Source organism: Malus sylvestris, chromosome 4 (assembly GCF_916048215.2).
Source record: "Malus sylvestris chromosome 4, drMalSylv7.2, whole genome shotgun sequence".
NCBI lineage: Eukaryota > Viridiplantae > Streptophyta > Magnoliopsida > Rosales > Rosaceae > Malus > Malus sylvestris.
This window is the reverse complement of record NC_062263.1, coordinates 14,660,483-14,674,242: the sequence shown is the minus strand read 5'-3', so window position 1 is coordinate 14,674,242 and position 13,760 is coordinate 14,660,483. Positions and strand designations below refer to the sequence as shown.

At 36.2% G+C, this 13,760-nt stretch overlaps 1 long non-coding RNA gene across 1 annotated transcript; it reads left to right on the top strand.

The window, feature by feature from the left end:
- The first annotated feature begins 3,635 nt into the window (after nucleotides 1-3,635).
- Nucleotides 3,636-11,024, top strand: LOC126618014 (uncharacterized). Its single transcript, XR_007621623.1, has 6 exons — nucleotides 3,636-4,012; nucleotides 4,095-4,254; nucleotides 4,360-4,428; nucleotides 5,127-5,185; nucleotides 6,224-10,791; nucleotides 10,874-11,024. It is a non-coding gene; the product is annotated as an uncharacterized LOC126618014 (long non-coding RNA).
- Nucleotides 11,025-13,760: the final 2,736 nt, after the last annotated feature.

Below are 13,760 nucleotides of genomic sequence, written 5' to 3'. Positions count from 1 at the left end.
CTTTCCCTTTTCCTTCTCTTTGTTGTTTTTAATTGTTTCTTAATCTTTTTTATGTTCCATATTAAGAGGGTTTTGTTTGTCTAAACTCTTTCTTTCCGTGCAGTAAAGCTTTGTCCCACATTGGTAGGACAGGAATCGATTCTTTTGACACACACCACACTTTGTCAGATAAACTGACACGACACCCATGATTCTACATTCGGTTACACTAAATTTTTATACCGTCGAGTTGTAAATAAAGACAACAAAAATGATAAGCGATCTGTAATTATACATGAAATAAAATATGTACATGATTCTAGTAAGATTGATAATTGTATATTTGTACAACTGGTTGCACGTACAATCTTTTCAACTCGGTGGAGCTTCTAGATCGAGTGATGTATTAAACAGGCAGATACATCTTTAATACAAACGTCATGTGGTTTAGTGTCAAAAATACTATAGTACATCAATGTACGACGTGTTACTAAATATAATGATTAAATGTGCGTTGAAGAATTCTAAACAATTTGAAATTGAATCTATGTCACTTGAAAAAGAAGATATAGCAGAATGACTGGTTGAGTGATAGTATGATTATTATATATCCCAACAAGATCCTTTTCGAATCATTTTAGTGAGAATCTTAAGAATCCGTAAATTGTGTTTATTCATCGTAGATTGTGCGGTCAGTTTTTGTCAGGTATTGTTTATATTTAATTTTAAATAAAAATATTTAAAACGATTTCTAACCGTATAATGTACAATTAACGAATATAATTTACGAATCTTCGGGATCCTCACAAAGAGAATATCCGGATTCTTATCTATCTGAAATTCCAGAAGGGGAAAATATAAGACATTATAATAATCGGAATTTTCTAGTAGGAGGTAGGTGTGTGGTCGAGAAATATGAGTAAAAAAGAGAAGGGGAATGTGATGCGTGGCGGGAAATAGATGGGGATGGTGAAGGGGCGCCATCATTGATCATTGTATGGTAAACTGGAAGTCATCCCACCATTTATAAGCTACAACACAATAGCTCCATCTATTGAAATGAATTCCACGTTAACGGAAAAAGAGAATTTCTACATGCTTATATGTAAGTTGGACTACTTTTCATATTGTCAATTAGTTTTATGGTAGAATTTGAACTTCTTTATAGTATGAGGTTGTTCTACGTGTGAAGTCAAATAGCTACACGCGATCCACGTCACCATGTTGTGTTGTTCACGAGTTAGGCTTGAAATTTCCCCACACATAGGGGTGTATTGAGAATGAATCTCACATTGATTGGAGGATAAACTTTGCATGTGCTTATAGTAAGTTGGGATACTCTCCATATTGCCAATTAGTTTTATAGAGGAACCTTAACTTTCTTCACCATCATATAAATATGAGACATTTATTTAAACTACATGACATTATTATTGATGATTAAATTATTATTTTGTTAATTAACGTACTTATTTTCTATTAATGACACACCACGTAATTTACAAAATGTATCTCCCTTGTCTTGACCTACCAAAATGTAACCACCATTCCTTTTTTATGAAATCACATTTTTATGTTTATTCAGTTTCAGGAAATATTAAAATCACATTTTTTTTTTCTTCATTCATCCCTTAAATGAGGAGGAGGAAGAGGTAGTCATATCGATAGCTAATAAGTTATACTAAAAATGCTTTTAGATTTTAAACTAAAGTAAGGGGTATTCGAACTTGGTACAAAAGGGAGAGTACATTATTGTAATCAATTTAGCTAAGTCCAAGTTTACGTGAGGAATTTTTAGTTAATATTGTGCATTACTTTAGATCAAGACAATTTTTACGCAACTTATTACCTAGTAATAATGCACACATATAAAAAAAATTAAAATTAGAATATATTTGGACATTTAATGTTTTTAACTACTTAAGCTACGCTCTTGGATAAATATAGTAGAATTTCTAGTAGAATACCTGTGATTGTGACATTAATCATGACTATAAGAGGTAATGATACGATCGGCTCCCCACCACTGCAAAATGCATGATATAGTAAAATATAAATATAATACATATGGGATTAAAACTCAAAACCTTCTTTTATGGCTTGGCCTCATCCCAAAAAACAAACAAGAAAAAAGAAAACCTTATTCTTCTTTCATGCACCCCACCACTTTAAAACTTTAAACTAGCTTGTCTCATAACCCAGAATACGAAATTAAAGTTTTGTGGATGTCTATGTTCCAGAATATATTTTTAGACCTTAATTAAACAAAAGTTGTTTTCCTTAAGGCTAGTTTGATATTGTTGTGCTTTAAAAAAAAAATGTTTTTGTTGTGTTTCAGAATAATAACTACAAAATAAAGTTGTTAATTGTTTGGTAAACTTTTATATAAATTGTTGTGAATAAGTGAAATGATTAAAAATGATATAATATTTAATGATATAAATATTCTATAATGTAAGGGCAATAATTGTAATTTTGTAAAATATAAGGGGGTATATTTGTTATTTGAAAATTTCATTAAAATGAACACGGATTATTATGCTTTGAAAAAAAAAATATTTTTTTTAGAAGTATGATAGACCCCTACTTCTGCTTTTTAATGCTTTTATACTGTAATTGACAGCAGTTTTTTTTTTAAATACTTTTTTTTTTTTTTACCAAATACATTTTATGTTCCAAATTTTTTAATAAGCTGTTTATTTTTTAAAAGAACCACAATTCTTAACCAGCCATTAATTAAGAGGCCAATCAGGACGAACGTGCAGTTAACTGATCGAAGGAACTGAGGGAGGAGGAAGCACCTGTCCCTCCTGATGGTAACCGATCGATATCGCCATCAGAAACCGACCAACTAGACAAACAAACCACCTGAAAATTATTGGCTAAAGTTATGTGGAAGTAATTTTTACAACAAAAAAAAAAGTTATGTGGAAGTATTTATTAGTATTTGGTGGACTCTTAATAACACAATAAATCAACATGATCTGTGGTACTATACACACAAAAAATTTCAAATATGAGAAAAGGTTATTATTGACTCGCATGATGAAATTCTTCATATCTCTCTGGACACGGAAGGAGTAGATAATCGTGATTTGTTATCTTTAAAAAATAAAAAAAAATAAAAAGGAGGGGGAGAGAGAGAGAGAGAGAGAGAGAGAGAGAAGGTTGTGATCGGTATATACGGTTCAATGGAAAAAACATGGTAAGTGGATAAATTAAAAGAGAAATAGTTCTCATTCCTTATTTTCATATTGCATGATTAAAACCATAATGAACTGTTATTAATATTTCAAAAATCACATTATATACTCATCATAAGTGTAGTTTTCTTTTTAGTTATAAAAAGTTTAGAGTTCAAAATGATATTTTTGAACTACTAATAACAATTCCCGAATCTTATTCTTATTTATGTTTTATTAATGTCCTTTAACTTTGTTCATCATTTTAGAATTTAAAAGATTACCTCAACTCTTTTTCATATTTTTCTCGCTCGAACATCTCTTCCTATATTTAAAGTAAAATAAACAACCATTTAAACTCCTCTATCCCATCCAAGGTCTAAAATATCGATTATATTGGAAATATCGGTAGTCCAAAAACACAGAAATTTCGATAGAAATATCGGGATATTATCTGTCACAGCCCGTCCCAGAATTATTAATTCCGAGGACGTGAGATGACCAATGTGACCTTAAACGGGATTAAGGTGTGTAAATGTATGACATTTGTTTTACTTTAAGATCCTAAACTAGGGTTAGATTTATATTTGTATGTGTTAATTTGTGCTTGGACTTAGGTAGGGCCTCCTACCCTGAATTCCCTCCCTAAAACCCGTAACCTTTCTTCTCTCTTCTTCTTTCATTCCAGACTCTCTCTCTCTCTTATTCTTTTCTGAAAACTCTCTCATTCTCTCTCTTACTCTCGAACTCACGGCAACCACCAAGAACCACCACAATCTTGTACCAACGTTCCATTTAAGACCACCATCGTGATCCTGGGGACTTCACGAGCACGGGGATACCAATTTCAGGTGAGTTTCACTTCGAAAACCCTAGTTCTAAAGTTGCCGTGAGATGACACTGTTCATGAGCTTTGAATTGGTTACGTTTTAGGCTAAAAAAAGATCACAGAGAGTTTAGTAAGGTCCCAAGGAAGCTCGGAGTGCTTCGTTGGAAGTTTTTGGACGTAAGAACACGGAGATCGACAAGTTCAAAGTTTGGCCGGAGCTTTCGAGGCGTTTTCCGGCGAATCCCCGGCGAGTTAGGAGTCGAGGTAGGTATCAATCTCTTCGTCTCGTCAAGTAATACAACGTTCCTTTTTGTTTCACTCAATTTCGTTGAGTATTGAAGAAGTTATACTCATTTGAAAAATACCCAGTTTCCGGCGACCTCCGAGGCTTTCGAGGCAGTTTCCGGCCAAACCACGGCGAACTAGGTGTTTTTCAAGGTACCATTCTCTTTGTCTCTTCAAGGGCTACAACTTTCGTTTTTGAATCACTTGATTTCGTTGAGAAATGACAAAGTTATGGCAATTTGAAAAACTGCCCGGAAAACGGCCGCCGGAAAAACCAGTCCGGCGACCCAAGGAAGAAGAAGGTGCTACAGTAAAAATAAAAAATAAAAATAAAATTATTTTAAAAATATGTCGACGTCCGTGACGTCGAGTAGATCACTGTGGTATATTCATATACCTAAATTGAACACCATATGAGAAAGTTATTGAGGATTGTTGGTTAGGTGTTCAAATAACGTTTTATAGTTTTCACATTTAGGTGAAAATGTGAATTGATGATCCGACCGTTGGATCGTCACCAAAATTTGATACGTTGTAATACGTAATATTTGAGGATTATTGGAACTTACGGATTGGGAATCCGAGTTACGGATCTTCCGGAATTGGAATTGTAAGTCCATAATATAAAATGTTAACCGTCACTTAGTTTTGGAAATTGACGGAGATCCGACCGTTGGATGGTAATGAAATTTTAGGATGTTGTCCTAGAGGTATAGTGTGGACCTCTGGAAGTTATGGATTTAAAATCTGAGTGGCAGATCTTCCGGATCGATCAACGTAGTGACGTATTTTATATAAGTTATGTATTCTATCGATATGAATTCTGAGCCTGGATTTGATTACTATTCTAGGCGGCGATCGTCATGACGCCTTGATGTGTGGTGCTAGGGAGTTGTTGGACGAACTCCAGGTGAGTGGGCAGTTTTGTTTTCCGTATATATATATACTTGACGTTTCCCAGAAATTGAATTGAAATGAAAATATGTTTAAAATGAAATGCATATGAGTTATGTGGAAAAACGGGAAGTGAAATACCATGCATAGAATTGATATGAAAAGTATATAGAAATGTGAGTTGAAATGCCATGCATGAATTAATATATGATGCATATGTATGAATTGGTGCGGTGGACGCACATGTAAGAATTGATTTATGATGCATATGTATGAATTGGTGCGGTGGACGCACAGGTAAGAATTGATTTATGATGCATATGTATGAATTGGTGCGGTGGACGCACAGGTAAGAATTGATTTATGATGCATATGTATGAAATGGTGCGGTGGACGCACAGATGAGTATTTAATTACTGTTATGATGATGATGATATATATTGAGCTCAAATCCTGCACCATGGTTTAGTGCTTATAGTATTCACCGCATCGCACGCTCGCCTTGGATCCAAGTAGATGCTAGTCGTACAGTCCACGCGGAGTGGGTACGACAGACCAGTCGCGAGAGTGTTAGTGAGATTCCGACTGGTGGGTGACCTTAGATTATGTGCACAGATGATTTATGAGAAGCACTAGAGCGTAACTTGCGTGCAGAAGGCCGGACGGGTCACAGAGGTGACTCCGGTAGAGTGATAATGATAGATTTTGAGCTCTAGGTTCAACCGTACAGGGCTATTAGAGGGCCTACGGTTGATTACTTTCTTGCACCTGATATGATTATGTTGATGCATTCATACCTTATTACTGTTGAGATGATGTGGCATGGCATAATTAATATGAGAAATGTTGAGATGATGTGGCATGGCATAATTGTTATGAAAATGTTGAGTTAACGACTTGAAGTCTTGAGAATATATATGTATATTTATATTTTACATTTCTGGGAAAGTATACAGGTTTTACGGAGAGGGGTTACAACGTTTTGAGAAATGTTTGGATTTGGAAAAAGAATTGTTTTACTGACCCACTCAATTTTGGTTTTGCGCCCCTCCAGGTTCAGGAATCACAAAGGTGTGGTGACTACGAGGAATTCGACGGTGTTCTGACAGATTGGACAAAATTAGGACTCACCTTCGGGTGTATCAACTTATAAATTGTATCTTAAAGCTTCCGTACTGTGCAAATGGTTACGTCACTCTCACGTGACGGCCAGCATGCCCTCCTTCGGGACGGGGTGTGTCAGTTGGTATCAGAGCATGGTTGCAATCTTGGACATTTTGAGAAGTTCTAGTGAATTCTGTCAGAACTACACTGCCTCGTAGCAAACCACGTAGTTAGAGGAACTTAATCTCCCCGATTTAGCGGGTTGGGGGAAACTATTATTATGGTGATTCGGTATATTATCAAAATGGACATTTTAAGACGGGTTATGAGTTGAATTTGAATCACCTTATGAAATGATGAACCTGAGGGAGCGAAGTAACGGTTTAACCATTTGGAAAAGATGTTTCAGGTTATGCAAGTCAAAGGAAATTTCCTTCTGACAAGGGGTCGAGACGACTACCTGGTTTTGGTTATGAATTTGTATCCTGGTGGAAACAGGAGTATGAATTGTTGTCACCAGAGGAATCAGTCGATTGAGAATTGTTTAAGGACTTGTTTAAAGGAAAAGTTTATCCCTCCGGCATTTATCGATGGTAGTAAACAAGAGTTTACAAATATGAGACAAGGAAGGTGATGATCGAGGGATATTATAGAAAGTTTTCAGACTTGCCTCGTTCCATCCAGATATTGTTGTTAATTTGGTGGAGGTGTTATGTTGTTTTAAGCTGGGTGGCAAAAAGGGAAGTGGTATTTTGGGTGACCACTATCCATTGTACTTCTTACCAGGAGTATACAAGATGTTGTTGAGCCTTGAGGACTCTGAGAACATGAGCAACGAGAATAAAGAAGAATAAGAAAAGAATAGGAATTAAAAGAAGACGATAAAGTTAATGATTCGTCATATCAAGGATATAGAAAGATTCAGAGCTTCGAAAGAAGTGAAGCTAGAGTTAATTTTTCCAGCTGAGGTTTTAATGTCGCTGGTCAGAATAAAAGTGATGGATATACTGGTAATCCCCGATATTTGAGACAAGGTGTCTCGAGTAAAGGAAATGTACCTTGTGCAGCAGGTACAAAATTAACACTTTGGGAAGTGTGAAATTAATGAATGTGTTTATGTGAACAGAGGGGACACAGAATTGTGAATCGTCCCTAGAATCAGTTGTACTCAACAATTTTCCATGATATCATAGTGTCGATTCAGCAGAGTTATGGACTTAGTAGTTTGGTCGGATTGACCGTGAGTACAAAGAGATTTGATGAGTTATATGTTCAGCTGTACAGACCATGAGAAGTGGATTCGACTGACACATGAGAAATTGGTGAGTTATAGGCTCGGCCGTACCGACCACGCGGAGTGGATCCGGCCGACGTATTATTGAGATAAGAGTTGAATCAGTCGTATTGATCATTCTAGTTGACTTCGGCTGATATATTTCTTATTATGTATGTTATATCTTTGAGAGTGGTTGCCTACTTATCGAGACAACGATGATTTATCAGTATTGCGGGCTGCAGACCGTAATATTAATAACTCATTCGTGGATTCGTTAAGCAAGCAAACCGGTAGATTATTTTATGTTAGTATTGTACTTATTTGGAATGCTTAATAATAATAGAATATATATTGTATCAGTTAATTCTGTTCCATTAGATTGGTTGGTTATAATTGTGACAAGACGAAATGTTATGGGAAACCAGTACTTTCCATCGATCTGGATGAACAGAGATTACTTTTGTAAGTATGCAAAATGGATTGAGTCAGGCTGTTATTTATGCTGTGAGAGCAAAGAGATTGTTTTCGAAAGGCTGTCAAAAATACTTAGCTCATGTGGTGCTAAATGATGTTGTTTGGAGTAGTGTGAATAATGTCGAAAGAGTTAGACTTTTCTTGATGTCTTCCTTGAAAGTATACCTGGATTGCCTTCAGGCAGAGATATGAGGTTCATTATTGATTTGTTGCCAGGTATAAATTTATATTGGAGATTGGTTCAGGATGAGTTAAGGGAATTGGAAATTCAGTTGAGAGAATTGGTTGATAAAAGTTTTATTCAACCTAGTACAACACTTTTGAGGAGCCCAGTTTGTTGGTGAGGAAGAAAAATGGATCTTGAGACTGTTCATTGATTATAGACAATGGAGTCGGGTAACGATTGAGAACCGTTATCCATGGTGATGTACTGATGTTTATTTAACCAGCTCAGAAGTAATTGCGAAGATTCAAAGATTGAATTGAGATCTGGTTACTACCAATTGAATATTATAAGTGACATTGATCATAAGATGGTTTTCTGGACTCGTTATAGTCTTTATGAAGTTTGGTGATGCTATATGGATACTCATGCTGTTTTATGAGTTATTGGATGAAGTATTCCAATAATGCCTTGATAAATAGATATCATTTTCATTGAAGATATTCTGGTATACTCTAAGCCTAGAGCAGAGCATGTAAACGTATTAAGTCGGTGAAGCAAAGATTAAGAGAACGTTGGTTGTATGCTAAGTTTAGCAAATGCGAATGTTGGATGAATCAAGTGGCATTCTGAGATTGGTTATATCTGCTTAAGGTATTCAAATGAATTCTTAAAAGGCAGCAGAATTGAGAAATTGGAACAACCACAAGCCATAATTGAGATTCGGAAATTCTTAACTTATCAGGCTATTTTGGATGGTTGTGAAAGAATTTTTAGTCATTGTTTTGTCATTGATGAGACTGTTGAGAAAGGAGGTTATGTATGAGTGGGAAGGAAATTGTGAGCAAAGGATTCAACAACTGAAGTATTTCCTCACTCATGCACGTATTTTAGTAATCCCAGAGAATAATGGTAATCATAAATTTTTAGTGATGTTTCTTGAATGGTATTGGATGCATGTTGATGCAAATGTTAGGGTGATTGCATACGTTTCACGATAAATGGAACCTCATGAGATGAATTACCCTACGGGTGACTTGGAAGTCATGATTACCATTCTTGCTGTGAAGTTATGAAGGCATTATATTTGGTAAGAATGCAAGATTTTTACGAATCCAAAAAGTCTTCAATATCCATTACTTGGAAGGATTTTGATATGAGGCAGCGAAAGTGAATTGTATTGCTTAATGAACATGATTGTACGATCAGGGTGATCGTAAAGTTTGTTCTAGCTCAAGCACTTGGCGAGAAGACTACAGTAAGATTAATGTCTGGCACGTTTGCCAAGATTATCTTCTTGTGGATTGGAAACCAACTAAAGTAAAGTTAAGAATGGAAGATCGAGAAGAAGTTATACTTGTTAAGTAACAAGTTAGTACATTTACTCCAGTGTTGAGTAACAACCTTTCCCAGACAGTGCAACATTACTAATTTGTTTTATGGAAAAGAGAATTGGATTACGGAACTGCTAAGTTTCTTAAGTATATTGGTTGTGCAGTTTCCGAAGTAACGCCATAAGGACCATGAAATGTGTCACGTGAGTCGGTTTTTGATGACTTGTGAATGGAATGTTTCTGGGTAGAGAAAGATTCGATCAAGAAAGAGTTTTAGTAGACCCTGAGACTATGGATGAGTCTCCTCAAAGTATTCAGGTGATTAAGTTAACCTGAAGTAACCAGGAATGGCAAAAGAGATCAACATATGGATATGCCACTAATCGAGTGTGTAAGGTAAATGGTTTGATATTTTTGGAAAATTCACCGCGAACAGAAATGACGAGAATTGGAAAAGAGACAAGATAAGATTTAGACACATCAGACCATTTTTTTTTTTTTCACTAAAGGAATCAATAAAGTTGCATACAAGTTTGTGATGCCTTCAGAATTGGCTAAGGCACATAATGTATTTTGTGTTCGATGCGTTGTCACTAAGTGGCAGAGTCGTTACATGGGACTTTGGTGCAACTATTGAGAATTAAGCCGGATCTGATTGGTGAGGAACTAATGTCGACTTTGGATTGGAAAAAGAAGGTCCTAAGAATTAAGACAGAGTAAGTAGTAAAAGCTTTGTGAAGGAAATCATTCAGTAGAAAATTACATGGGAGACAGAAGAACGGATGAGAGTTATGTATCCGAGACTATTTTATGAGTTTTGATGTTCTGGTTGGTGATTGGAATTTCGGGGACGAAATTCTATAAGGAGGGGAGATTGTCACAGCCCGTCCCGGAATTATTAATTCCGAGGACGTGAGATGACCAATGTGACCTTAAACGGGATTAAGGTGTGTAAATGTATGACATTTGTTTTACTTTAAGATCCTAAACTAGGGTTAGATTTATATTTGTATGTGTTAATTTGTGCTTGGACTTAGGTAGGGCCTCCTACCCTGAATTCCCTCCCTAAAACCCGTAACCTTTCTTCTCTCTTCTTCTTTCATTCCAGACTCTCTCTCTCTCTTATTCTTTTCTGAAAACTCTCTCATTCTCTCTCTTACTCTCGAACTCACGGCAACCACCAAGAACCACCACAATCTTGTACCAACGTTCCATTTAAGACCACCATCGTGATCCTGGGGACTTCACGAGCACGGGGATACCAATTTCAGGTGAGTTTCACTTCGAAAACCCTAGTTCTAAAGTTGCCGTGAGATGACACTGTTCATGAGCTTTGAATTGGTTACGTTTTAGGCTAAAACAAGATCACAGCGAGTTTAGTAAGGTCCCAAGGAAGCTCGGAGTGCTTCGTTGGAAGTTTTTGGACGTAAGAACACGGAGATCGACAAGTTCAAAGTTTGGCCGGAGCTTTCGAGGCGTTTTCCGGCGAATCCCCGGCGAGTTTGGATCCAAGTAGATGCTAGTCGTACAGTCCACGCGGAGTGGGTACGACAGACCAGTCGCGAGAGTGTTAGTGAGATTCCGACTGGTGGGTGACCTTAGATTATGTGCACAGATGATTTATGAGAAGCACTAGAGCGTAACTTGCGTGCAGAAGGCCGGACGGGTCACAGAGGTGACTCCGGTAGAGTGATAATGATAGATTTTGAGCTCTAGGTTCAACCGCACAGGGCTATTAGAGGGCCTACGGTTGATTACTTTCTTGCACCTGATATGATTATGTTGATGCATTCATACCTTATTACTGTTGAGATGATGTGGCATGGCATAATTAATATGAGAAATGTTGAGATGATGTGGCATGGCATAATTGTTATGAAAATGTTGAGTTAACGACTTGAAGTCTTGAGAATATATATGTATATTTATATTTTACATTTCTGGGAAAGTATACAGGTTTTACGGAGAGGGGTTACAACGTTTTGAGAAATGTTTGGATTTGGAAAAAGAATTGTTTTACTGACCCACTCAATTTTGGTTTTGCGCCCCTCCAGGTTCAGGAATCACAAAGGTGTGGTGACTACGAGGAATTCGACGGTGTTCTGACAGATTGGACAAAATTAGGACTCACCTTCGGGTGTATCAACTTATAAATTGTATCTTAAAGCTTCCGTACTGTGCAAATGGTTACGTCACTCTCACGTGACGGCCAGCATGCCCTCCTTCGGGACGGGGTGTGTCATTATCGATATCGATAAATATTGAATAAAAACCACGGAAATTGTAAGAAAAACTTAGAAATTTTTATTGAAACTTTGCAGGATGTTTATTTAGTCAATTATCTATTAGTTTATCACAAAAAATTGGAAGAAAATGCATTGCATGATGAATTTAACTGATTTAAGTTGATTATATAGCAAGCTGGCAAACATTGTGAGTGTAGAAAATATGTAGTAATTAATGAAAGAACTTAAAACACACCATAATCATTTATATATAATGAATTAGTACAATATTTTACACTTTATACGTTGCATGGTAAGATACATGAGTGACTTAGTACCACATAGAGTTCCTATCAAGGTCTAAAATATCGATGATATCGGATATATCGGTAGTCCAAAAATACGGAAATTTCAATGAAAATATCGAGATAATATCGATATTTTAGACCATGATCCCATCATACCCATACAGAATCTACAATACCCAAAACCCAATTCATTATGTTTCTTCATCATCTAGGCTCTCTCTCTCTCTCTCTCTCACTCTCTCAACTTTTTTGCTTCTTTTTATTTTTTTACTTTTTAATTAAACATTAATCTTGATTGTTCAATTATGGTTGGCTACACTATTATATTTTGCGGGTTCAATTTTATTCTACATGTTATTTCATTCTAATATAGCTATGGGTACACTATGTTTTTGGTTCAATTTAGTTTTACATGTTGATATGGGTATAATATTTTTATAGAAAATTAGGTAAAATGGTTTTAGTTGATGCATTTTTATGAACCCATATGTATGCCTACAAGACAATGTGGTACATTCTTTTCCTTGAGTTTTAAAATGGACTCATGAGTTTTTACTCTTATATTTATTTTTATTTGGATAGAATGTTAATTATAAGTTTCTTGTAAATTTGGTATGTACCCATTTGGTATTTATGTGTTGTGTTATGGATACTTAGATTTTTAGGCTTATTTTTATGTTTTTGTTATTTTTTTATGTCAAGTTCATAGGTATTGTGGGACAATGATTTTCCAGAACTGGAGTGAGGCGGATCAGAATACGAATACCTTGTAAGTCTAATTGGACTCAACAACTTCCCTACGAAGCTAAAAAACAGAACAGCGATGTCACCATCATCTTGTTCTGTAGCAGTGGACAAAGTCTGACGACTTCGCTGAGATTGACCTTACTTATTCCGCAAGACACAAAAACCTAATCCTGCAAAGAATCAACAGGGTTTCCTATATTCTTGGAGTCCTTACAATCTAAAGATTGGCGTGCGTTACAATAATCACACTTCTAAGAGGATGCAATATCTATTTCCTAGATATCCTCTAAGATTCTCTTAGTTTAACACATATTTCCTACCCTAAAAGGTCTCTACCTCGACTGATATAAATACATTCATTTAGAGTTCATCTCTGGTAATGCAATTACCACTGACTTATTATCTTGCGTACTGCTTAAGTCTCATATATTTGCTAACTAACTTGACCGTTAAAGAGCTTTTAGTCGGCACTCTCTTTGATCCTTTATAGGTCCTTGTCAGACTGACAAGAGAGGACGTAGTGACAGGCTAGCTCCGTCTAAGCCTAGGTAATAAACTGACTAAAACATAACCATAACAACATCCTTCATAGCATCAAAGACAAGCCTTTCCTTAAGCGACCAAAGCTCATCCCAAAGCATCTGGCCAAGAAAATGCCAAATGTATACCACTCATTTCACCAATGCACCGACCATACCACTAGGGACTGCCGTACGTTGGGAAATGCCAGGAATAAGGGATCTGTTGATGGGAAATACCAAGGTAAGTCCGACATGCATGAGATTACTAATGATGAGGATGATAGACGTTCAACAAAGAAGCCCATCCTCAACATCAATTGCATCTATAGAGGACAGGGGCTACCGAAAGAAAGAAAAATTGGCACGTCCGAGCAAAGGAAAAGAGCTTCGACTACCTTGAGGTGAATTGTCCTCAAAAGCCATAAAATCGATTAAATGA